Source organism: Emydura macquarii, unplaced genomic scaffold (genome assembly GCF_026122565.2).
Source record: "Emydura macquarii macquarii isolate MOO-44397 ecotype Brisbane River unplaced genomic scaffold, CSIRO-AGI_Emac_v2 contig_2768, whole genome shotgun sequence".
NCBI classification, from domain to species: Eukaryota; Metazoa; Chordata; order Testudines; family Chelidae; genus Emydura; species Emydura macquarii.
Genome location: NW_027132905.1, coordinates 41571128 through 41594614, shown reverse-complemented (window position 1 = coordinate 41594614; position 23487 = coordinate 41571128). Strand labels below are relative to the sequence as shown.

General features: G+C 48.1%; 1 protein-coding gene across 8 annotated transcripts in view; it reads left to right on the top strand.

The window, feature by feature from the left end:
• Positions 1 to 394: 394 nt before the first annotated feature.
• The window catches only part of MIB2 (MIB E3 ubiquitin protein ligase 2), a 104749-nt gene continuing 81656 nt past the window's right edge, over positions 395 to 23487 (top strand). For 3 of the 8 annotated variants that reach the window (XM_067567218.1, XM_067567210.1, XM_067567220.1), the window contains exon 1: positions 395 to 1357. The gene's annotated coding sequence lies outside the window, so the exon portion shown is untranslated. Of the gene's footprint in view, positions 1358 to 1803; positions 1897 to 8328; positions 8953 to 22572; positions 23011 to 23487 lie in introns of those variants that run through there. The other 5 variants (XM_067567211.1, XM_067567221.1, XM_067567215.1 and 2 more) reach the window with 5 other exon arrangements.

Below are 23487 nucleotides of genomic sequence, written 5' to 3'. Positions count from 1 at the left end.
CGAAAAGTGCCAGTAAAATTCACAGAGGGGCAAATGAAAGCATAGTTTGACCCTTTGCACTTATGGGTAACCCAGGCTAATACATCATGACTTTGACTGTCTCTAGCAGCTGGACCATGGAAGCAATTTATGATTCATGAGTCTGCTACTACCTTCAAGCTACAGGAGCTGGCTATTTAGCTCAAGTAGTAACAGCTGGTGCTTTTAGATCTAACAGCCCTGGATCCAACCCCCCCCCCCCCCCCCCCCAGATTACCCAAGCAGCAGCATTAATAAATTGAACCCTAATGCTGCAAAGAGTTCTGGGTAGCTCTGTGGGCCTTTAGAATTGACACGGCAGTAGGCTGCACTTAATTCTATTGTCCCCACCAAAATACAGCTTAAACAAGCTACCCTCAACTGATGGAACAACAAAACTGCTGCTCTCCTGACTGTCATTCTAATCTCTTAACAATGAACCCAGAGACAGAGCCTGTGTTCTTTTCATGCTGCAAACTCCTGCGGCTTTCGGTGAGTATTTGATGGTGCCAGGAAAGCAGGAAGTGACCCCAAACACGAGTCCCCAATTAAACAGTCAAGTAACTCAGAAATAGCCCCAACTACATGAACTCAACCACAGACACAGAGATGAAAGCAAACAACTGAGCCTTAGAGCTGTGATGCTGTGTAAGGCCTCCCAGAAAGGGAGGGAATGTGCAAAATCGCTGTGTTGGGGGGGCTGCAAAAGCCCTTGGTGAGGAAGAAGACGATGCAATGGAAAACTAAGCAAAAGCTGCCTAAGAGTGAATGCAGAAGAGGTGCATCTCTGAGCCTTCCCCTGGCAGGGCTGGACCTGCCCCCGATCGAAACTTGGCAGCTCGGGCCCAGCAAGGAGAAACCCAACCCCCACCTTCCTTTACCCCCAAAGTTCAGGGCACTTTACTGCAGGCGGCTGCAGCCAGCCTGGCACGAGCATTTACTGCACCCGCCTGCATCTTCCCGGTGAAGAGCCGTGAGGTGGCGCCTACCGCCCACTTTGCGTCCTTGGCACCCAAACAAGCAGCAGCTGGAGCTGCAGGACTGGAAGCGAAGCGCTGGGTCGCCCCGCCCCGCCGCGCCCCGCTCTCCCAGCACGGGTGGAAAGGGCAGAAGGCCGCGTGGGGTCTGCACTCCTAGCCTGCCGGCAGGCCCCGTGCGAGGGACGGGGGAGAGGCGAGGACTACGATTCCCACGATCCTTTGTGCCCGGCCGGGCTGCCTGTTAGTAGAAACTGAAAGCCCGGCCAAGGAGACGCCGCGAGCGAGCGGGGCTGAGCGGCAGCAGCAGAGGAGGCAGAGGCGCTTCCTCTCGGCAGAAACTTTGTAGCAAGTTTGGCCAGGTCAGCGGGGGGCTGGGAGCGCTCCCCCGGGGACGGGGGGCCGGGGGCAGGGGCGGCAAAGGAGGGAGCTTGGCAACTCGTTCATGCCAGTGTCTGGATCCAGGTTCCTTCCTCCATCAGGGCACAGCTGTGTTCTGCCTCTCTGGGGCGGCTGTGTGTTGGGGCGGCGGGGGGGAGAGACCGACCGACCGACTGACTGTTTCCACCGACGGTGCCATTGCCTCACGCTTGCTGGAGAGCCCTTTGGAAACAGACGGGGGAGGGGGTTGGGTCAAGGTGCAGGGGGGAGGAATAATTGTGCGACTGGCTTTTCTGACTCCTCCATCCTGCCTGCAGGAGGGGGCCGGGGTGGGGAGAGTTTCTGGCTGTTAAAAGAGGAGTGTGTGGGGCCAGGCTCCATCTTCTGCTTTCCCTGACCTCCCGGGCTGCTGCTTCTGCCCCACCAGACCCTGGCTCCTGGCTGCGTCCTGTGCCAAGGCTGTGCTGGTGTCTGTAGAACTCCTGCCGCCGCCAGCGGTGTATCTTTGGGGTACGATCAGGTACGTGGTGTTCGTTCTGAGCTGTGGGCTTGGGAGAAATAGCACTGGTGGGCCTTTCCGCCTGTGCTGAGCTTACCAAAGCTTGCTAGGCCGGTGAGTGCCTGATAAGAGCCAATGAAGAAACTTTGCCGCTCCTCTCCCTCTCACTTCTAGATCGAGCCAGTCACGCTATGATAACCAATGTGGCAGACCTGAAAGCGGATCCCAGGAGTTAGAAAGGCTTGGTACTGCTCATCGTTGACTGATGGGCAGGGATGGATGGTGGGATAGAGGTGCCACGGGGTGTGTAGAGGGTGGTTACAGTACATGGAGCACGGGAACACTTCAACAGTGGTGGGACAGGTTCAGCTCTCGCCTTGATGTAGACCCAGAGCGACCCCATTGGAACGAAACCGCTGCCCCACTTGGTGCCAGAGCAGAAGCAGGCCCAGCAAAATGCTGGGTATCTTGCTGCTGCTCCGTGTTGTGAGAAATGGCGGCGTCCCATTGGTCCTCTTGTGGCATTCACAATGTTTCCGTGGCTGATGATCAGGTCACCCCTTGGATTTGTTTCCGATCAGCCCTGACATTTCAGTGACTTGAGGGGGAATGAATTGGCCTGTACAGTACGTTAATCTACTGCTCTAAGTCCTCCTGATTGCAAGACACGCAGTTTGTGTAAGAAATTAATGACTGGCTGGAAGCTAGGTGGGGATGTGTATCTGAGCTTCTTCTGAGGCCTTCTGCTCAGTCCGTAGACCAGCCCAAGATGATTCTCTCTTAAAGCCTGAGCCAGAAGAGGGAAAAATATATCCAGCTTTTTAGTTAAGTGTCATGATCCCTAAATGATTGACTGGGTGTTGCACCCAGTCCAATCTCCCTTCCTTTCAGTCCCAGTTCCATAGGGTGAAGGACAGAGGGTCTGAATGCAGCCACAGCAAGGTGTGTAGATTTCACTCCCTTTCCATGGGGTGGAATGGCTACATGGTAGGTCTTGCCTACTTGATGCATGCCCATCTGTGGCGTTTGCTCCTCTAGGCCATTTCCCAAGTGTCTAAGGCTGCTGGAGTCAGTTGTTTGCTTTTTGTTTCTCATCTCTCTGGCTTTATTCTTGGTGGGTGGCTTTCAGTCCTCCCCATAGGAGGTGAAGGTATGTACTTTGCTGTTAATTAAACGTATATTACAGATGGGCAAGTGCTCTGAAAAGCTGTCAGAGCTTCCAAATAGATTCCTCACTCAGTAAAGCACCTGCTCTGTACTGGAAATGGTTCACAAATGACACATGCTGCTTTCTGCAACTGGCACACTTACAAGCTGCCCAAAACTGGGAGGGGGTAGAGGAATATACCCTGTTGGTGGTAGGGAGAGGCCCAAATTCAGACCTGGTGTGAGCATCTGCAACTCCATCAAAGGCACAGCACCAGATCTGCATTTGGCCTAAAAACAGTAGTCCGCTTGCACTTACGCTGCTCTGAATGTCACTGGGTGCCTGACCCAGTGAAGCGGTAGAAGCATCTTCCTGTCCCTGGAGACACTCTAGTCCAGACAAAGTCAAAATACAGTGTGGCATGCAGGACCTGCCCAGCAAGGGACAGACTAGCTGATGCAATAGGTGCTTCCCATCTTGAATGTATGTGATTTTAAGAGCCAAGTTCAGACTTGACACAAGCAGATTCAATTCCAGTGACTTTAGTAGAGTTGAACCCAAGCTGGATTTGATCCCGTTACTCAACACTCCCCCTTCTGGCTAGGAGCTATCACTAGATCTCACTAGATCCTTTGTGTCTCTCCATCACTGGTGAAGGGATTTGTTTGGCTCAAACTGGGCACCTTTGTTAGTTATCTATTACCAGCTTTTTGGTCTTCTAACATGTACTACTCTGATGAAAGACAATGAAGACAGGATGGGGGGACAGGGGTTAATAACCCCCCACCCCCAAATGCCAAGCAACAAATTACTGTGGTAGCTAAATCACTTGTCTGTGGCTTCAGGTTGTTGGTGGGTGAATGAGGGGTCAGGAGCGGATTCCCAGATTCCTGAGATTTGCTTTACAGTAAATATTCTGTGGTGGTATGATTGGCGTGCTTCGCGTGTTGACTGGAGTCAGAAAGGCCATGTTTGAATAACCTAGCAGAATCGCTGCCCCCTTGTTCCAGTCTGCATTGCTCATGGCTCTGTGTTTCTGAGTCCGTTACTTTGAATCGGGAGGTGGAGGAGTCGTGTCCCTTCACGGCCAAAGCTCTTTTTCTTGAAGCAGCATGGCCCTGTGGATAGGGCATGGGAGTCAGGTGACCTGATTCTATTCCAGGCTGTGCCATGGACCTGCTGAGTTACCCACCTTGGGTGAGTCATGTCACTGCTCTTTGTCATCCTACTGTTTCTTGCCTGTTTCAATCGTAGCAGGGACTGTTTTATATATCAGGGGCCTGTCAGTGCTGCTGCAATACACATAAGTAATAACTTTCCTGCTTTGTCATTTGATACCATCACTGTTGTTTCTCAGGGTAATGGTTTTATTTCAATTTTGATGCAGAACCCCCGATCCCTTTCCGAATCTAGACTCCTTCCCAGTGTGTCGTCCTCAGAATCGTGGTCTGCGGAATACCTGTGTAGAGCTGTTTACATGAATGTGTGTTTGATTTGGGGCGGTCAGTGTTGCCTATGTGTTTTCACGTGATGTTTTTGGAGGAGGGTGGGGGAAATATTTGATTTAAATCGTGCTTTGGAGAATTTTTCATAACTGGGTGGGTTTCTATTGCTCATTTGCATCAGCTGCACAGGGAACATTGAATCCTTTGCACCTCCAATTTTGGCACCCACTTCTTGCTGCTGCTACCACATGGAGAGCTCGCAGAATAAAAATCATAGAACCATAGGGTTAAGAGGAGACCACAAGGGTCATCTAGTCCAAGCCCCTGCCATGTCCTACTGTCCTTGTTCAGCCTGCAATCACCTTTTATGCTCCGTTTGTGGCGCTTGGTAGCATGGTGGCCCCTCCCTCCCCGATCCTCATTCACTACTAATTCCCCAGGAGCTGTTCTGTTTGCTGGATGCTCTTTGCTGACACTCTGCATATGGTAGAGGAAGCACTGGTGAGGTCACATCTCTCTCTGAGCTTCAGCGGATGCCCCAGAAGTCGCAGAGCCTGAGGGAGTGGCATGTGTACAGTCACAGTGACTGCAGCCGGCTCCTTTCACTCTGTTTGGAGAGAGGGGGAGATTCACGGGGGTCTGACCCATCTTGATCAGTGAGCCTGGAAGTAACCGACCTCCATGGGCTGTTCTGAGATGGCAGCGCTCTCTTATTACTGAATGGTGCCAGTTTCCTACCATTGATGACCTCCATTCCAGTCACATGTAGGAGGCAGCCACGCTTGCCTATGGAATGGTTGATGTGGCTTGCTGGAGTGGTCATTGAAAGGCATTCTGCAGCTTGATAAGTCAGCAACGACTGGGTCATCATGTTGCCCTTGCCTGCCTGCTCCTATTTCATCTGGTTTGTTTTGCTCCTCTTCTCAGATCTATGAATATGCCCCAGACCTTGTAGGCTTTTCTTTGAGCCCTTGTTTTCAGAGAAGCAGGGGCTGCTGGAATGGAATGCAAAGTTCTGCCAGTGGACAGCTTGCAACTTTGTTCTTTTTTTCTTGCACTCTGATTTGTAGCTCCCCAGGGGGTGCTTATTGGGGGGCCAGACTGTTGTCATAACACACTTAAGGAGGCGGGGGAGAAGAGCATGCTGTGTGATTCATCTCAGTCCTTTTGCAAGCTCTGATTGAATGACCTGGAAGACTTGCTTGATTCCAGTTTTATTTCTCTCCTCCCTCCCTCTATCAGTTCAGATGTGATCAGACAGAATCTCCTTATCTGCTCCTGTTGATTCCCCTCTACCTTAGTAAAGCGCCAATTACCATACTCCTCTAAAGAGGTCAGAATAATGGAGTTTGCTATTCTCAACGAAGAACATCTTTCCACAGGCCTCTGTTTTGCTAGATTCAGGCGGGTTGCGCTGTTCCTTCAGGATTCAAGGGAGGAACCCTTCTTGATCAACAGCAGCCTCTCCAAGATGGAAAACCTCATTATCCCTGCTTCTGCTACACAGGCTTATCCAGCACCAGCAGGGCTTGAACAAGTGGGCTGGTTTGCCAGGTGGGCAGGCTTTACAACATGCCAGTTAGATAGCATGGCCTTGTTTCCAGAGGTGCGGAGCACCCACACTTCCCACTGACATCATTATGGCTATTGGGTGCTCAACACCCTTGGAGAAACAGGTCTCTCTATCCTGTTGATCTTGCCTGGGTGCTCAAGAGCATGCTTGCCTAGTCTCTGCTAGGCTTTCTCTTCTTTTGGGCTTCTGATGTCTCTCCTGGTGTGGCTGTTACTAAATACTGTAAAAAAACAAAAACCCCTCCCTCTGTCTTGTTGCTGTCCTAGGCTCTTAGTGGAACTACAGCACCCAGGCAATGGGGGGTGGGGGGATCTCATCAAGCAGAGAGTCTCGGTGCATCTGATGAGTGATCACTCTCAAGTGTGGGGAGAGTAAGATCTTGGCCACAAGGGACTTGGATGAGTCTTAACACTTGGTTAGCCATAAACACTGTGGATACAGTCCTGGCCCCTTAGAATTCTTCTTGCCCTGTGGAGTAAATGCCATTTGAATAACCATCAATTCCTTTTAAAAGGGGGGAGAGGGAGGAAAGACAGACAGCTGTCACTTTTTCTCTGGATCAGAGGGGATTTTGAGGCTCCAGCCCCCCACTCAATGAGAGCTGTAGGTGCTCAACACCGCTCAGGATCAGGGCCTGACTCCTTATCCTTCAGAGAGCTACTCATAGGATTTAGGTCCTGCAGAGTCTTGAAAGTGGCAGCAAAGAGAGAAGGTTTGGAAGGGTTAAATACACGGGAATGCCAGTAGGGTGGCAAAATCAAACTTCTGGGTTAAGCCGCTGTCTGGACCCCTTTTAGGTGTCTGTCCTACTCTAACCTAGCATCAGTGGGGCTTCCCGTGTGCCCTGTGAATGCTGAAATGCGGTTTGGACAACTGGTTACATCTTCTCCTTCCCCCAGGGAACTGTCTTTGTCAGTGGTAGCTGTGCATGAATATGGAGAGATGGATTAGAGGTTATGGCAGGCATGGTCTGTGGCCAGGGCATTGGATAGGGAATCAGGAGATTTGGGAACCATTCCTAGTTCTGCCACCAGTTCACTGTGAATCTTGGGCAAGTTGTTCACCTCTCTGTCCCCCTGTGTGCAGAGTGTTCTCCCGCTCTTCCTAAAGTGCTTAGCTCAAGGGAGGAAGGATGGGAAGTAGTATTCTAAAGCAGGTTTCCAGCTAGTAAATCAGCTGACGTTAACAAACCTGATCCCTAAAACCTATTTTAAATGTCAAAAGAGAAAGCAACTACACAATTCCTTCTCTTCTTGAGCAGCTAGTGCCTCTCTGGCCCCAGGCATCAGGACAGATTAGACTTAAATGGCTTGATCTGTTCTCCCAACAGAGAAAGGGCAAGGCCTGTGCTGAAAATCGACAGGGGTTCAGTGCTGACCTTCTGCTTGAAGGGGAATCTGAAACTTGGCAGGGCAGGCAATAAGATTCATCTGAGATCTTACTCCTGCCTTGATCTGTGCCACAGAGCCTGTGGTATCAGCTTCTTGTTTTGTCATCCGGAAGAAGTGCCGCTCGCCTAGGTGCAGCTATTACTGTCCATTATTCCTACTGTGGTTCTGTTGGGGCATGTCTTCTGTGCAGAATTAAGGCAGGGGATCTGCACCCAGCTTTGAGCAGCCACACCGAAAAGCCAGGCTCAGGTTACTGTGTGCTACTAATACTGCACTTCTGTGTTGCTGGGACCTCTGGGGGCACGTCCCACAATTCTTTGTGCTGCAGGAAACTGAGGCGCTCTGATTCCCAGTGAATTGTGGGAGAACTTGGCTGTCCTTGGCACATGGCGGGAACTGCGGAAGGAATTGGAGGACTATCAGCCTTTGAGTGATTTATTTATTTATTAGCCTGCATCCTCACTGCAAAGTGGGCTGGTTGCCAGCCCAAGTGAGCAGCACTTGGGCTTTAGCCTATAATTCCCCCCTCCCATGCCCCCCCCGCCCCCCTCCCCGCCGCCGCCAGCTAGCCTGTGGCAAAAACACCACTGGTCAGGGGGGTTTTTGTGTAGATGGGAGCTGGGTTAGGGCAACACCCTGGTCAGAGCCTGAGTTAACTGTGCAGTGAAAACACACCCTTAGATGTTGGAATCCACTGCTCATCTCTGTATGCTCCAGTGTCTTCCAGGTCATATTCATGGCTTCTTTCCTAACCTGGAATATTTTGTGTTTACTTTTTCAGCATGCTATATAGATGTGAAAAGACCTGCTATCCAATGCTGTGGGTACCCTACTGGATAATTAAAAGTACAATGAAACTAAGCTATCCAACAGCCTGCTGTCAGCACAACCCAGCCCCTACAGAGTACCTGCGTGCCAAATGTCTGCAGAACATTAGGGGTCTGATTCTCTGTTCTGCTATGCCTTGTGTAGCCGTTCACACCGATAAAGAGCAGGTGCTTGACTATTGTTCAGAGCCCGTGGCGGTCTGCACCCATTTTGTATTATGGTAAATTGCTATGCTAAGAGCAGAGTGATGAAGAATCAGGTCAGGGGTCTCTTAGTGCTTACATCTACTCCCTTCCACTCTACCTGGCAAACTGTCAGGTGTTGTCTTTATGCTGTGGGGGTCTGGAATGGGAGAAATTGAACGTCATCCCAGCACGAGACCACTGTATACCACATGAAAAATCATCCTAATCCTTTCAGGTCGTGCCAGACAATGACTTGCCTTTAAAGCAACCACTCCTGGAGATTTGTTTTTTCTGGCACTGAAATCTGATCAAGATCTGGCTCTGAAATACCATATGGACAAAGAGCTGGGTTTGATCAGCTTCATTGACTGAGCCTTTCAAGGTTCTAGGCTGCAATCTGCAAATTATCAGATGTCATTACAGCAAATTGCTGGAACAGACAGTATGGTTTCCTTGTGCTTGAAGGGGAGACGGTGCACCAAGGGCTGGAAGGAAATTCAGCATGCTTGTGAGTAATTGTCTTGGGGGAGAGGGGTAATGTAATAAAGGATAGGTCCATGAAATGCCCAGCCTGGACTTCTGCTTCTAATCCTCCTTAATTCTTCAGAGGGCAGTTGAATACTGGCCCCTCACCAATTTGCAGCCAGAAAGTTCATGCATCCAGCAGAAGCCAGTAGGATTAATTGCTCTACAGCATAGTTTCTCAACCTAGGGGTACGTGAGACACAGGCAGGGGGTACCTGGGGAAAAACAGAGTGAAGAGGAGGCGGGTGGCAGCTGCCCACTTCCCATTCAGTCCCAGCTCCCAGATGGGAGGTGTGTGGCAGCCCCCGGCTTCTGGGAAAGCCAAGCTCCAGCCATCTGCTTCCCGCCTGGTCACAGCTCCCAGCTGGGAGGCAGGTGACAGTTGCTAGCTTCTGGGGGGAGATGGGCAGCAGCAGCCTCCCACTTCCCGCTGGGTCCCAGGTGAGAGCCCACTGGCAGCCTCCTGCATCTCATAAGCTGGGTTCACAGTTGGGTGGCAGCCACCCGTTCCCTGGCTGCAAGCCGAGGGACAGCCTCAAGTGCCCCGGCTTGAAGACAGGCAGCAGCCGCCTGCCTACATCCCTGGGTCCCAGCCAGTGCAGAAGCCTCCTCTGCCCCAGCTCAGATTGGGTGGCAGCCCCCTCCCTGGCTCAAAACCAGTGCCCAGAAAACTTGTCAATTTCACTGCTCTAGCTTTGGCCAACATCACCTCTAGCCCAGGTTCATACTTGAGTTGCGCACCCCTGGTGTAAAGGTGGTAACCCTGCCCACACTAGATCTGACATCTGTCATATCACGGCCTTATATAGTCAGCCCTTGTTCCAACATATGTCTCACATTAGTCTGTAAATATAAAATCCCGTGGAAAATTGAGTGTTGGGGGACTTATTAAACTGTTCAGAAGTTAGGAGGTACTTGCTACTTAAAAGGTTGAGAAACACTGCTCTACAGGATTAGGCTGTTGGTGTCTTGTAAACCTCAATTTCAAGCAGACCTTGACTGGGGCTGTGTTCGCCTCTATTCGGGGCAGGGAAAGGCGTGTTTATAATGGGAAACCAGAGCTGCTTATTTTTGGTTGACCGGGGTAAAAGAGGAGTTTTTGACAGGTCTGGGATATGTGTAACAGGAGGGTAGCATGAACATTGGCTGGGATAAATAGAGGTTTGTCATGACTAACTATTATGCAACTTTTTTTTAATCAGTTGTTCAGTATTGAGCAGACTTGCTAAAAGTACTCTTTGCTCCAGATAGGCAATGTAGTGCACAGTGGAGTAGTGCTCCACTTAATGTTTTGGCAGCATTTCCATGATAAAGGTCTGTTTTCAGAGGCTGTAGAACTTGTTCATCAGACTGGTCTGGACTGAGCCAGAAGTTAAGCAATGGTAGCACAGGTATGGACACATGGCTTTGCTGCTGTCAGTCCATAAACTAGGTAGATTAAAGTTAGCTCATCTACACGTGTTGCAATCACACATCCTGACTGCAGTGTAGACGTACCCTTTTGTCTGATTAGATTGAAAGCTGTTCGGGGCAAGGACTCTCTCTTACTATGTGTTTGTACAGCACCTGGCACAACGGGCTCTGAACTCGGTTGGAGCATCTGGGCACTACATAACACACGTAAATACCGGCTTTTAAAAATTCAGTTCGTGTCTTAATTTTGCCAACTTCTCCCACTTTTGGGACTTGCTCAGAGAGTATTTGCTGGTTCGGGGGAAACTTTGAAGCAGGGGTCACGTTTCTGAGAGAGGCTTGCATGATAAGGTTACTGCATAGTAGTAAATCTGATACCACTGGGATAATCCGGAGCACTGTCTTTATCAAGGTAAAGGGAAGGATGTTAAGAGATTGTCGTCGTTGCTGCTCTTCTTCCATACATTGGAAGGGTCAGGCAAGGTCTTGCCTGCATATAGCAGTTCCAGACTAGAATAAAGCCAGCGTAAGATGGATGTAAAATTCAATTTAGACAAAAAGGATCAATGGGATGGCATTTGTCAAGGACAAGCATTGATCACAACAGTGAGCTGCATTCACCATGTGCTGTCTTTATGCATAGCGCTTGCTGAGTTATTTTTTTAGTGGTTTCTCATTGAATGTGCGGCTATTTCAAGATGGCATGTTGCTGCTTTATACAAAACATTCTGTGTAATGAAATGGTGAGACACTAATCCTTGGGCAAAGGCATATTAATACATACCATCTTTGTTGTTCATAGTTAAATATGGTCTGTCTAAGAGCAAATGAGGTATAGGGCATATGAACAAGCCAAAGTGCTTACAAGTGACATGGAAAAGGTTTGTCCTTGTTCCTTTTTTTTTTTTTTTGAAAAGGGTGGCAGCTGTAGTGTTTAAAAGTTTGCTGCTGGGTATAGTCTGTCATCGGAGACTTGGCTTTCTTCCAAGCTGACTCTGATGTTTAACCTACAGAAACATCATCCCCTCTCTCTCTTTCATTTGTTCTGTGCCAGAATTGAGCTTTTGCAATTTTCTGGTGAATGCCAATTTGCAAAATTTAGGCCACACAAATTCTAACAGTATAGGGAAAATTATCCCTGTCATTGATGTGGTACAAAGCATAAATGAATTGTCTGCTTCAGACCAGAGGTAGGTGGTGTGGGGGTTGATGGCTTGGCAATGAGATATGAAACCTTTCACTTCTTGGTTAACTGTGTTTGTGACTATCTGACTTCCTCTGCAGGCCCATTGTGCGAGCATTTTGCATGGTAACCTGCTTGGATTTTTATTTAGCTATTAAAGCACCTACTTTGGGCACAAGGCATTTTTGACAATTTAAAAATACAATTCATCCGAAGATCAGCAGCAGTTCTCATCCCGTGTTGAAACAAAATATAGCCTGTCACAAAAGAATATCGTGTCCCTGCCTTTCACCCACCCCGAGTCTCATTCTGCCCTGCACATCCCCCTGAACAAATGCACAGGGCTTGTGGTATGTCCTGATGCTCTGTAGATTTGATCTAGCCCAAACCAAGGCTGTGGCGAAATTGTATTCAGTAGAGAGTCATATCAACACCTGGGTTTAGTTTAGCAAAGTGCAGCGCCTGTGGATTTGATTCATGGGAAAGGTTAGGATTCTTGCTGCTGAATCCCAAATACAGTCAAGACGTAACACCAGCTTTTGCCCATAATGGCTCTTGTTCAGATGCTGGTTCATATTTTTCATGAGTGCCTCTTGTCCCTAGGGTAAAAGAGACAGTGAGCCGCAAGGCTGTGCCAGGGCTGCCTTTGGATACAAGCAAGAGGAGTCCCTGCAAAATCGGTGGTTGTGTGGCTGATCGTAATCAAGAGGATTTTTAGATTATGCCGAGTATAATTTGCAAATTATTGCGTGGCAAACGATTGACCTGTTAATTAGACTCCCTCCTCCCACCCACAGTAAACACATCCTAATCGCAATGAATGGTTCTGTTCTGTGTAGGTCTAATGATTATTTTTTGGCACCATAGATGTGCAAAGGGGTTTTACAACAGGCCACACTAAGCCCTGAACACTGGTATGAAGCAGATAACAGCAGCCTGAAAGCATTTGCTCCCAATAGATATGACAGAAGAGCTATGCTGGAGAAGGAGAGGGACAGAGGTTGGCTTTGGGTCAAAGCAAGTGGGGGCACAAGATCAGGAGTGGGGAGATGATAAAAGGTCCAGTCCTGGACCCATGTACTGACCCGCCTTTCAGTAGGAATAGGTATGAAACCCAGAAAGAACAGAAGTTTGGATGGAAAGCAGGAAGCCTGGGGGAGTGTGGAAGAGATGAAAGCCAAGCCAAGGAATGGTGTAAAGTTTTGGAGGGAATGAGAAGACCAGACGGTATGCCCAAAATGAGGAACCAGTGCAGGGATACAAGAAGTGGATAAAAGCCAGGTGTACCGTCGGGCAATGGAAAAAACACCAAAAGGAGCCAACCGAAAGCATCTCTCCATCGAATACTACTTGGAAAGGGAAAAGCCTGTGGGACTTAACAACACAGAGGACGCGCAAAGAGCAGCTCATGATAGACAGGCAGAGTGGCATCTTATTCATGCCCATAGTAATGTTTGACGGCATGGGAAAGATTCAGATGCAGAAGTTTCTATCCCTCAGGTTTATGGGGAAGGGCTTGAAAATGTGACTTGAATGCCTCCTAAAGGGTCCAAAAAGAGCCCAACGTGTATTATTTTTCAAAAGTGTCAATTCTGGAGGCACGTAACTGGTTACTTTAATGCTGCAGGGCTGGCAATGCTGTGTTTTGTTCACTGGGCTATAGGCTGGAGTCGAATTGGTGACCTAAAGGTGCTAGACCCACCCTAGTTTAAAGAAAAGTCTGATCCCAGTTTGGACAAGCTTGAAGAAATAGGCAGCCCTGAAGCTCCCGTGACCCACTGGTATAAAAATGGAGAGCCATGCTTGTCAAGTCCCATGACAAGGCTTAGTTCCATAGTGCAGGGTTGTGCAGGCCCCACTTGTCAGAGGAGGGATAAGCCTTGCCAACTCCTCAATGCACAAAGTGGGATAACTAGAAAGTAGCGTGCTGAAGGGTCAGGGTAGGCTCTTAACAGCACGACATCCGGAGGCCACCCACATAGCTGCAGAGAAAGCTCTTAAAGAAATCAGATTGACCAATGGAGGACAGCTGTCCATCCGAAGGATCTCCGGCTTCTGCTTGCATCCAGAGCAATAGAACCAGGAACAGTGGTAGACAAATGGGTGTCACTTCACCGTAGTGATTATATTATCAGTTTAATGGCCTGATTTTTTTTTTTTTAAAAGTTACTTAGCCCCCCCAAAACAAACTTAGAAGGTAGCATTTAAAAGGGTGGTTTTGTTTTGAGTTTTTTTGGCTAAAGTTAAATATATTTAAAGGCGAATGGGATCAATCAGAGGCTTATTGGTGAGAGAGTGGCAGAGAAACCCAAGGAACAGATCCTAAATGCCTGAAATGCCTATATTTACATCCGTTACAGTGACTGGGATTTGGAAATCAATATTGTGTTCTTGTTCCCGTGCAGAATCCGACTGAAGTCAATGGGACACCACCAGCCTGAGCCCTAGCCCTTTTGTCCTCCCCTTCTCGAATTCACATGCTATAGTTTTTAGTGGTTTGGCTTGCTACTCTACTGCAGTTCCCGAAGGATGAGCAGCTAGATTTGGACATCACTGGTGTGAATCAAGATAACTCCGATGCCTCCAGTGGGGTTAAGTTCCTCTGAATTTGCGCTGACCTATATGAGGTCAGAATTGTGTCCCAGATCTGGAAATCCGAGCAGCCAGCTACTGTGTTCTTGGCTTTCAGTGCTGCATGTTTGTGTACTGAAAACTAGTAAACACTTGTGAATTTGTCTGAGCTGCTGCAACAGCAGGAAAGGACAAAGCGAGTGGTATTTGTCTAATTGGCCTGTAGTCATTTTATGTCAGCTGAACAGCATCTCTCTGACCACAGGGCTTGAGTGGTGGTGATGTGAGAGTGTTGCATGAACAGAGATGAGCTGACGACCCACATGAAGCGCAAATCCTCTTTCCTTATCTGCTACCAAAATGCCCAGCTCGAGAACGCACCTCTCTGTTCTGCCTGTTAAGCACTTATCTCTGATCCAAAGGGATCATTGTCCATTTCAGTGATCCCTTTGGATAGCTGCATTCAGTTCATGAGATTACAGCTGCTTGCAAATATTTATTTTTATAGGGCCATTATTCACACTTAATTCTCAAAATCCTTGCAAAGCTGTCTGCTCCTCATCAATGAGGAGCAATCACAGCTGCATTGGCTTGAATTCTGACTGCCACTCCTTTTACCTTCCTACTGTGTAACTGGGAGGGAGCATGGTCTATGATACAGGACTGATGCTGGTAAGATTGAGATTTACATCCTAACTCTGCCACTGATTTGCTTTGTGAGCTCAGCAATTGTGTAACTGCTGCGTGCCTGTTTCCCTGTTTATGTAGTGGGGGTGAGTCTCTCACTGTATTTGTACAGGAGCTAGCAAAATGGGGCTGCAGTTCCAGTGGCGGCTTCAAGACACTTCTGTAAAAAAGTTGAAGAATAATTTTTACTCACTTTGCAGCGATGCTGAGGATGTTAACCTTTAATTTTCTTTCTCACATACACATGCCTTAAGATCCTCCGATAGAACAACACAATGCTATTGAGAGAATATCATTAGTAACTCCCAGCTAAAGCAATGCTGAGGCTTTAAACATTTTGGACCAAAAGGTGTTTGTTTGTTGTGTTTATTGAGCAAAACTCAGCCTTGTCATTTCCTAAAGATGCATCTCGCTGCAGGTGGGAGCACGCATCCCAATGTGAGTAGGCAGATGTGCTTGTGTTCTGAAAATAGCTACGTAGCTGAGGGTAGCATGGTTGGCGGCTTGGGCTAGCCATTGGAGTATGTATTCAGGGTGTCCAAGCAGGCTAGTCTCCTGAGTACAAGCCTGCTTGAACAGCCAGGGTGCTAGCTGAAGGAGAGCTAGTGCATTTCTGTTTCATGTCTTCCAGCTGCAGAGTGGACACTCCTTATGAGCAAATGTTGATGATGGTTTGTCTTAATTGTGCTGGTGCTTAGAAGAAAATATAAAGTCCTGTGGGGGGACTCAGAAGAGGTCCTAACCCCTCCCGTCAGAGGCACTTCATATTTGTGTAAAGTCTAGTGCCTTTGACTCAAAACGACCTTGTGGGGCAGGTCTGTATTACCTTTATATTACAGATGGGGAAACTGAGGCACAAGGGTGAAGTGACAAAGTGCGACTGTCACACTGCCTCTGTAGTAGAGCCAGGAATAGAACTGAATCCTGGCTTCATTCTCTTGTCCTATCCATGACAGGGCGCTTTCTCCTTTCAGTAGGAGTGTGGTTGCTAAGTCATTCCCAACACTGAGTATAGAGAAGAAGGATGCTCTTGTGCTTATGGCACTGGACTGGGACTCCAGGAGATCTGAGTTTTTCGTTCCTAGCTCTGTCACAGACTCCCTGTGTGACTTGGGCAAACTGCTTAATCTCAAAAACGAGAGTTCTCTGGCTTAATCTCAGTGCCTCAGTTCCCCATCTGTAACGTGGAGATAACAGTACATCCTCTATCTTTTTAAATGGTGAGCTCTTCTGGGCTGGAACTCCCTTAACAGCTGTTTACACAGTGCCTAGCACAAAGGGTGTCCAGGAGTTGAAGCCTCTAGGCATTACTGTATTACAAGTATTACGTTTCTTCCCATAAATGTTTTCATCCTCTTGTAGTCTTGATATTTTAATTCCACTGGTAGGACTTTTATAGATTATGGGTGAAATCCTTAGATGGTGTCCAAATTCTCACTGACTTCAGTGGGGCCAGGATTTCAACCTGTGGTGGAAGTCCGTGGGCCCAAAATCCTGCTCATTTTATTCCCATTTCAGTCTTAGGCTCTGCAATGGTCTGATAGAAAATTCCTTTTTAAAAAAAAACAAAAAACAAAAAAAAAACCAAGCAAACTTCTGACCAAAAACTGGCGCTAGGAAGATATGTGCTAAACTTCCCTGATCTCTCTCTGCTTCTTGCTGCATCCTATTCCCCAGCCTTGGTTTCCACATCATCTCTTTAGATTGTAAACTCTTCATAGACTATAAGGTCAGAAGGGACCATTATGATCATCTAGTCTGACCTCCTGCACAATGCAGGCCACAGAACTTCACCCACCCACTCCTATAATAGATCCTTAACCTATGACTGAGGTTATTGAAGTCCTCAGATAATAATTTAAAGACTTGGAGGTACAGACTCTCCACCAGCAAGTGATCTGTGCCCCATGCTGCAGAGGAAGGCAAAACCCCCCCAGGGCCTATGCCAATCTGCCCTGGGGGGAAATTCCTTCCCGATCCCAAATGTGGCGATCAGTTAAACCCTGAACACGTGGGCAAGACTCACCAGCCAGACACCCAAGAAAGAATTCTCTGTAGTACCTCAGAACCCCCCATCTAACATCCCTTCACAGGCTACTGGGCATATTTACCACTAGTAGTCTAAGATCAGTCAGTTTCCAAACGAGGCTGTCTCATCATACCATCCCTTCCGTAAACTTATCAAGCTCAGTCTTCGTGGCAGGGATCTTATTTTGTGTTCCTAGGAGAATATGTGGCACTTGGTGTTCTTCACTCATAGATTTAGAAGCTCTTCCTAAAGGTGGGAGAGGATCATTAACCCCATTCTGCAGAGAAACTGAGGCACAGGAGAGTTAAGTGGCTTGTTCTAGAGGCCTGGCAAGCCAGTGGGAGTAGAACACAAGGCTCTTGAGCCCTGTCTGCCATTATGCACCAGCGAAGTTTCTCGCACACCGTTGGGTGATGTCAATAATACCCATGTAAGCGTGGCCAGCAGGCTTTGGTCCCTAGTCTAATGCTTTGCACTTGGCAGTCTTGAATGCTGCACCCAGTACAGATAGTGGTAAATGGATGGCATGTGCCTCCAGGCTGGGCTAGGAAGAGCTGTCACTTTAAGTGCAAGTCACAGCTCTCGGGGGCTGTGCCAAATGACAGCCAGGGAAGAGGGGGGCTTTGTGCTGTATTTAAGCCTTGCTGAGGGTGAATGAAGAGCAGGGATTTCTCTGTGATCACCGCTCGGGTTTTGCTTCCTTCTGCACCCAACCTCCAGGCTGAGCAGCTCAGCCAGCGGATTCGTGACAGGAGAAACCCCAAAAGAGTTTGCTGCTCTGGCCATGGGGAGCCTGGACCGGGGTTAAGTCTCCTGCATTCCTGTCTGTGAGCGCAGGGACGTTTAGGGAAGCTGGCCGCCTGCTTTCATTTAACGAAGTGGGTCAGTTTCTCTCTTTTCTTGGAAACTGGGAAGGGGCTTTTTTATGCTGATGTATCGGGGACGGGGGTGCTGCTGGTTCCCAGTTCGGCACCATGTGCCCAGAACAATCCCATTCTGAGAACTGAAACGAAACCACAGCGGCTGCTTCTCTCTGTGGGAGCCTCTTTGCTCTCCTCCCCCCCCCCACACCCTTCAGCTTCTTGACTCTGCCGGTACAGAGAGGAGGCAGACTGCAGACTTCCAGTGCACTAAAATAGCAGCAAAGAGAAGAACCTGTGATCCTCAATGCTTCGTTCACCCTCTCCATGTTGAGTTGAATCTTTCTGGGAATTCAAACCCTTTTTCCTTTCCCCACCAAGCCTGGGCTCTCCAGATACTCTGTTTCTCCTGTAGCAGCTCTTGATCTATTTTAATAGCTGCCTTTTTGGATGTGCCAGCGGTAGCCTTTGGAGGGGGTGGGAATATATGTTGTTGGAGGGGGAGTGGAAGGATGAAGCATGAATCTTAACCCCCAGCTGCCTGTTCAAACGCATGTTGCTGGGTGGCAAGGAAGCCTTTGGATGTTCCAGGCAGACCTTTGGCTGCTCTGCTCCAGAGAAACTGTCTAAACCTCAGCACGGCTGCGAAGATGCACCTGCTTTGCTGCTAACAGGTAACGGTTTTTCCAAAACTGAGTTGCTTTCGGTGCTCTCTGTGCCGAGACAAGCTCTCTGTTTGGATAGCTTAGGAGAGTCTGATTCTGCCACCCCTGTCCTCACCGCAGTGGTGGTGTTCGTAAGAAATGCACCTCAGAGTATCAGGTGCACGTCTTTGGCAACAGCTGGGGCACACGTTTAAATAGAGGAGATGGTCTTGCTTCTTTGCAGGATTACTTATTGAATGCTTGCCTCAGTTTTGCATTGACCCCTAGAGACCTTAATGCAGATTTTCCCTCTTGGATTCAGGTGGGTTTTATTTTGAAATCTATATAACTTTAGAATAGGGAAGCGTTGGCACTTGAAATTTGTGACTCAGATAATATTAAACAAGATAGTGGGCCTCATTCTGACTTGCACCAGCATAGTTCCATTGACAACTTAGTCTGTGGGAGAATTGCCCCGTCCATTACATGCAGTAAGTTTAAAAGACCAGGCAGTTGTAAGGATTTCTCAGCCTGTGTATCTTTCCACCCCCTTCTTTCTCTCTTACACATGCACCCCCCCCCATCCATCCACATGCACACAATGAAAATGAGCAGCAGGCACTCTGACCTGCTGGATGAATGTTAGACACTGCAGGTCTCCATAGTGATGAATCCTGCATAGTTACAGGATGGTTCATTGACAAATTACAGAAATAAAAGCCTTTCTGGGGGCTGGAGAGAACAAAAGGGACAGAAAAGCAGGCTGACTTTGAGAGAGTGGAATTTTTTCCCCCAGAAGTCTTGTGTATTAAAGATACAAGATCACAACTGGAAATATAGGTGGTTGTGTTTTTTTTTTTTTTTTCCCCCTCTCTACAATTTAGCAACAATCAGAAAAACCCAAGTGCTTGGCCTAGTACGTTCTAGAAACCACAATTTCATTTCAGATAACCGGGGGGGGGGGGGGAGTAAGGATTCATAGGAGACTGCGTGGTCCAGGGGAACATATTTGGTCTCCGTAATGCAAACATTGCTTTGCTTGGGGCGGAGGGGGAAGAAGGCTGTCTGCATTTGTGACACAACGAAGGCCTTCAAGTGGGCATCTTTAAGGCAGATATTGCGCTGCTCTTGGGGTGCATTTAGTCTGAGGAGACAACCTCCTCTGGAAAATACAGCATCGTTTTTAAAAAAGCTATTCGTGGTGGTGCTAAAACGGCCCCATTTGGTCCTTTCTGGTTCCTCCTCCTGTCCCCCTCCACAGTGCAGAAGTTGGGCACCAGCAAGTCCGTTGGTTTCGCCTGTTGAGTACAGCTTGCTGTACTGTGCCACAGGAGCATCTGCACCACATGGACTAGATGGTAGAAGCTGCTGCAGGGGTGAGCAAACAGCAATGGAGGTGCAGTGTTCCAGGCTGATGTTCTAAGGATTGTTTGATGGAAGAGCTATGCAGAGGGGGTGGGCAGTGTTGCTCTATTCCTTTAGCCAAAATATTTTTCCCTAGCTTTCTAAAACAGGATTGAAAGGTCAGACCTAGCTCCTTCTCCTCTGCATCACAGGAGACTGAAGCTCAGTGGAGTATAATCTGAATGCTCTTGATTTGCATGAAACCTGTTAGGATCAGGATTCATGGATGCTCTCCTGTCTCTCAGGTTATTTTAAACCCCATGCTTGTGGCAACGGAAGGTGACATTTTCCCCTCAATCATCCTGGCATCCCTGCTCCTTGTTCCCCAGAACTATGTGACTAAACATCTTGGGATGGGTGACGTTCTTTGTTTTAATGAGCAGTTCTTTAGGAGTAAAAGTCAGAATCCCTTCTGCTGCTTGCTTGTCAGACTGTGTATGTTGCAACTGCTGTAGACATCTGGGTTGCAAACAAAGAAGGTTTTGATCCTCGTCTTACTCCTACTGTGTTGCAACACGTACAGCTCTCTCGCTGCAGATTGCTTGATGCCTGCTTGCATGTGTGTGGAAGGTGCATGGCAAAAAGGCAACCTTCTGGGTCAGTAATCAAGGGACTGCCTGTGAAGGTCACTGCCACGCAGATAACTTCATTGGCATCTCGAGGGTACAACGAAATACGAAGCAGCCTGGAAAATGACTCACTACAGATTGTCAGAGCAGAGTCATAGAGAGGGTTGGGTTGGTCCCTTTTGCCTCTTCTTATGAGCCTTATTCACAGCGGCTGGACAGACCTGCAAGGCCAGGCTTGGTACCTGGTGGGGACAGTAAAGTGTGGGGTATCTGTTGACTTTGGAGTCGTATCTGTTACATCCGCTGTTTGGATTCCTTGGGTTTTTGCAGCTTGTTAAAAGTACTTGTTCCAGGTCCCGTCGGTATCAACGCAGACCTCTGGTAGCTCTGCTGTTCGATGGTCAGTGCTGACTCATAAACCAAGGTTTGGTCTAAAACCAGTGATGCGGTGGTGTCACTTTTCCCCAGAATGCCCCAGTGCAGGTGAGGATGTCCTAATGGCAACCGTGCATAAGGTCTGTTGCGAAACTGTAGTGCGAGGAGGAATGCTGTGAGGAGAAGCAGTTGATGGCTGCATGGAGAAAGAGATGCTCCAGCTGCACTCAGGGTGCAGAGTGACATAACCCAGGCCCTGCAGGACAGAGGCTGGCACTCTGCTATTGGCCCACCTTGCTGTGCCCATTTTGCAACAGGTATGGTTGGGTCAATCCATCTGTGACTTGAGTAGCCCCTCTCTAGCCGGCTCTGCTGTGACTAGGCAGCAAGGCATCGCAGTGACTTTCCTTGAGTAGGTTTGAGATGCAACCTGTTGGTTACTTTAAAAAGCAGTAATTCCCTTTAAATACCAAACAGGCTGGAGCCCTATCTACACAGCTCGCTCCTGTCCTGGGGGCATGGGATAGCATTCAGCTCCTTGGAGTTGGGGACACAATTCCATGGGACACATACTGCTCTAATTCCAGGCCTCTCCCGCCCTTTGTAAGTCAGATTCCTTTCCCTCTTGTACACCATGCCTCAACCCACTCCAGTGTGAGAGCAAGACTTTCCCCAGGGGAAGCTGGGTGGGCAACTCCATGTTAGCTGCAGTGGCATAGCTACGGGTGGGCCACCCACTTTGAAAGCAGGCCCACGCAATCAGATTTTAAGCAATTTGTCCCACGTTTTTATCAGCCTCTGTAAAGGCAGCTCTTTTGCTTTTGACACAAGACTTGTGCCCACTCCTGTCAACCACAGGTCCTGCCAAAAAATCAGTTCTGGCTACGCCTCTGCATTAAGGTCCCCTATCTTGTTCTTCTCCCCTGGGTTTCCCCATCAGAGTAGCTGATAGTGGGTCCCTAGTGAATTAGTTTTGCCCTTGGCTCAAAATAATACAAGAGGAGCCCATTTATGGAACTGTGATCAGGAATAAGAGGCGATCAGGCGATTCCAGACCCTGATTGTGTTTTGGAAGCAAATGTTGCAAAACCTTCCACTTAAAAAAAGCCTTTCCACCAGGAGACTGGCATAGACTGACACACTTAGCACAGATTCCCCCGTTCTATTCCTAAATACAAATTAATTGACTTTTTCTCTCTAATCTAAATTTAAAAAAAAAACTAACCCCCCAATCTGAAGCACAGTTTTGACTCTGCGAGGTTCCCAAGATGCTGTCAAGCCCAACAGGGACACCTGTTGCTATTTATTTATTTATTTATTTATTTATTTGGGTGTGGAAAGTGTTCCGATGCTAAGGGGATGGGCGGCAGGAGAAAATCCTAAGAAACTGAGACCAACAGAGGGTATTAATACTGCCACTGTAAAGCCATGTCACAAAAAGGGAATCCTTTCTAAGACCTTTGTAAGGAAGGAAGTACTCAATACCCCCATTTTATGGAGGGGCAAATTGAGGCAGAGGGATTGGGTGAGTTGGCTGGGTTCATGCAGTGAATCAGAGGGAGTCCTGTGTTTTCAGGCCACGCTTCTCTATTCTGGTCATTTGAAATACTGTTGTTGTTTTTTGTGTTCCCCACTGAAAAAGACTTAAAAATAAATAAATCAGACCTTCCTTGGAATGTCTACCTACGTTATACATGGGCTGATTTAAGTCCATTGGGTGCCATAATAAAAGCATGAGTGCTGCATTATAAATTGTTGGATGGAAATGTGATTGCATATGCTCATTTCCCCTTCCTCCCTCACCTGCGAAAGAGAGAGAACTGGAAAACAGCATCATAGGAGGCAAGGTTATGAGAAGTTTTGTTGTAACCCTGCAAAGACTGAACTGAAATCTCACCATATTTATTTGCCAAACCGGTTGTACTATATTCCTCAATGGATTTTGAAGAGGGTACGTGATCAGAGGAGGAGTTTATTTTTAGGTCTTACTAATTCTGCTGTGTCATCGTTGGATGGTATTTTTAAACACCACAGTGCTGCCCACGTGATACCAAGCCACTCTTACGCCACTCTGTGAGCAGTAGGCATCACACTTGCCTTTCAGTTTTCCCCTGGAAGAGAGGTGCCCAGTGGCCTGGCTGAAACTGGCCCCGTGTCCTGCATTTGCAACGGGATGTTGTGTTCTTTGTTATTTGTGCATATTTGCACCTTCCTGTCTTGTACTGCTTGTTTGTAGAATGTCACAGGGGCTGAGTGCAGTGGTGGTGTAGCTGTGTTTGGTGCCAGGATATTAGAGGACAAGGTAGGTGCGTTGATCTCTTTTTATTGGACCAACTTCTGTTGGTGAGAGACAAGCTCTTGAGTTACACAGAGCTCTTCTTCAGGGGCTGAGGACCGTTACAGTGGGATCGGGGGAGCCAGTGGATGCACTAGCATGACAGGATGCTGGGATAGATTTTTCAAAGACGTAAATAGCAATTAAATCTTAACTCCCATTGAAAGTCTCTGGGGGAACCTAATTGCCACTTGTGCCTTTGGCAACCTACCCCAGTGCCTATGTAAGGACATCTGTATACCCAGGTTGGGACAGGCTTGTAATCTTTTTTTATTATTTATTCAAAAGTCATGAATGGGCTGTGTCTACACCGGCAGCTGTATTTTCTCCTGTCAGTAGTGGGAGCAGACACACAGACCATCCGCTGGGCACACCCTAGACAACAGGGTTTTTGGAACAGGTGTAGCCGCTCCACATTGGTACTCCTGCTGTTGCTAATGTCTGTAGA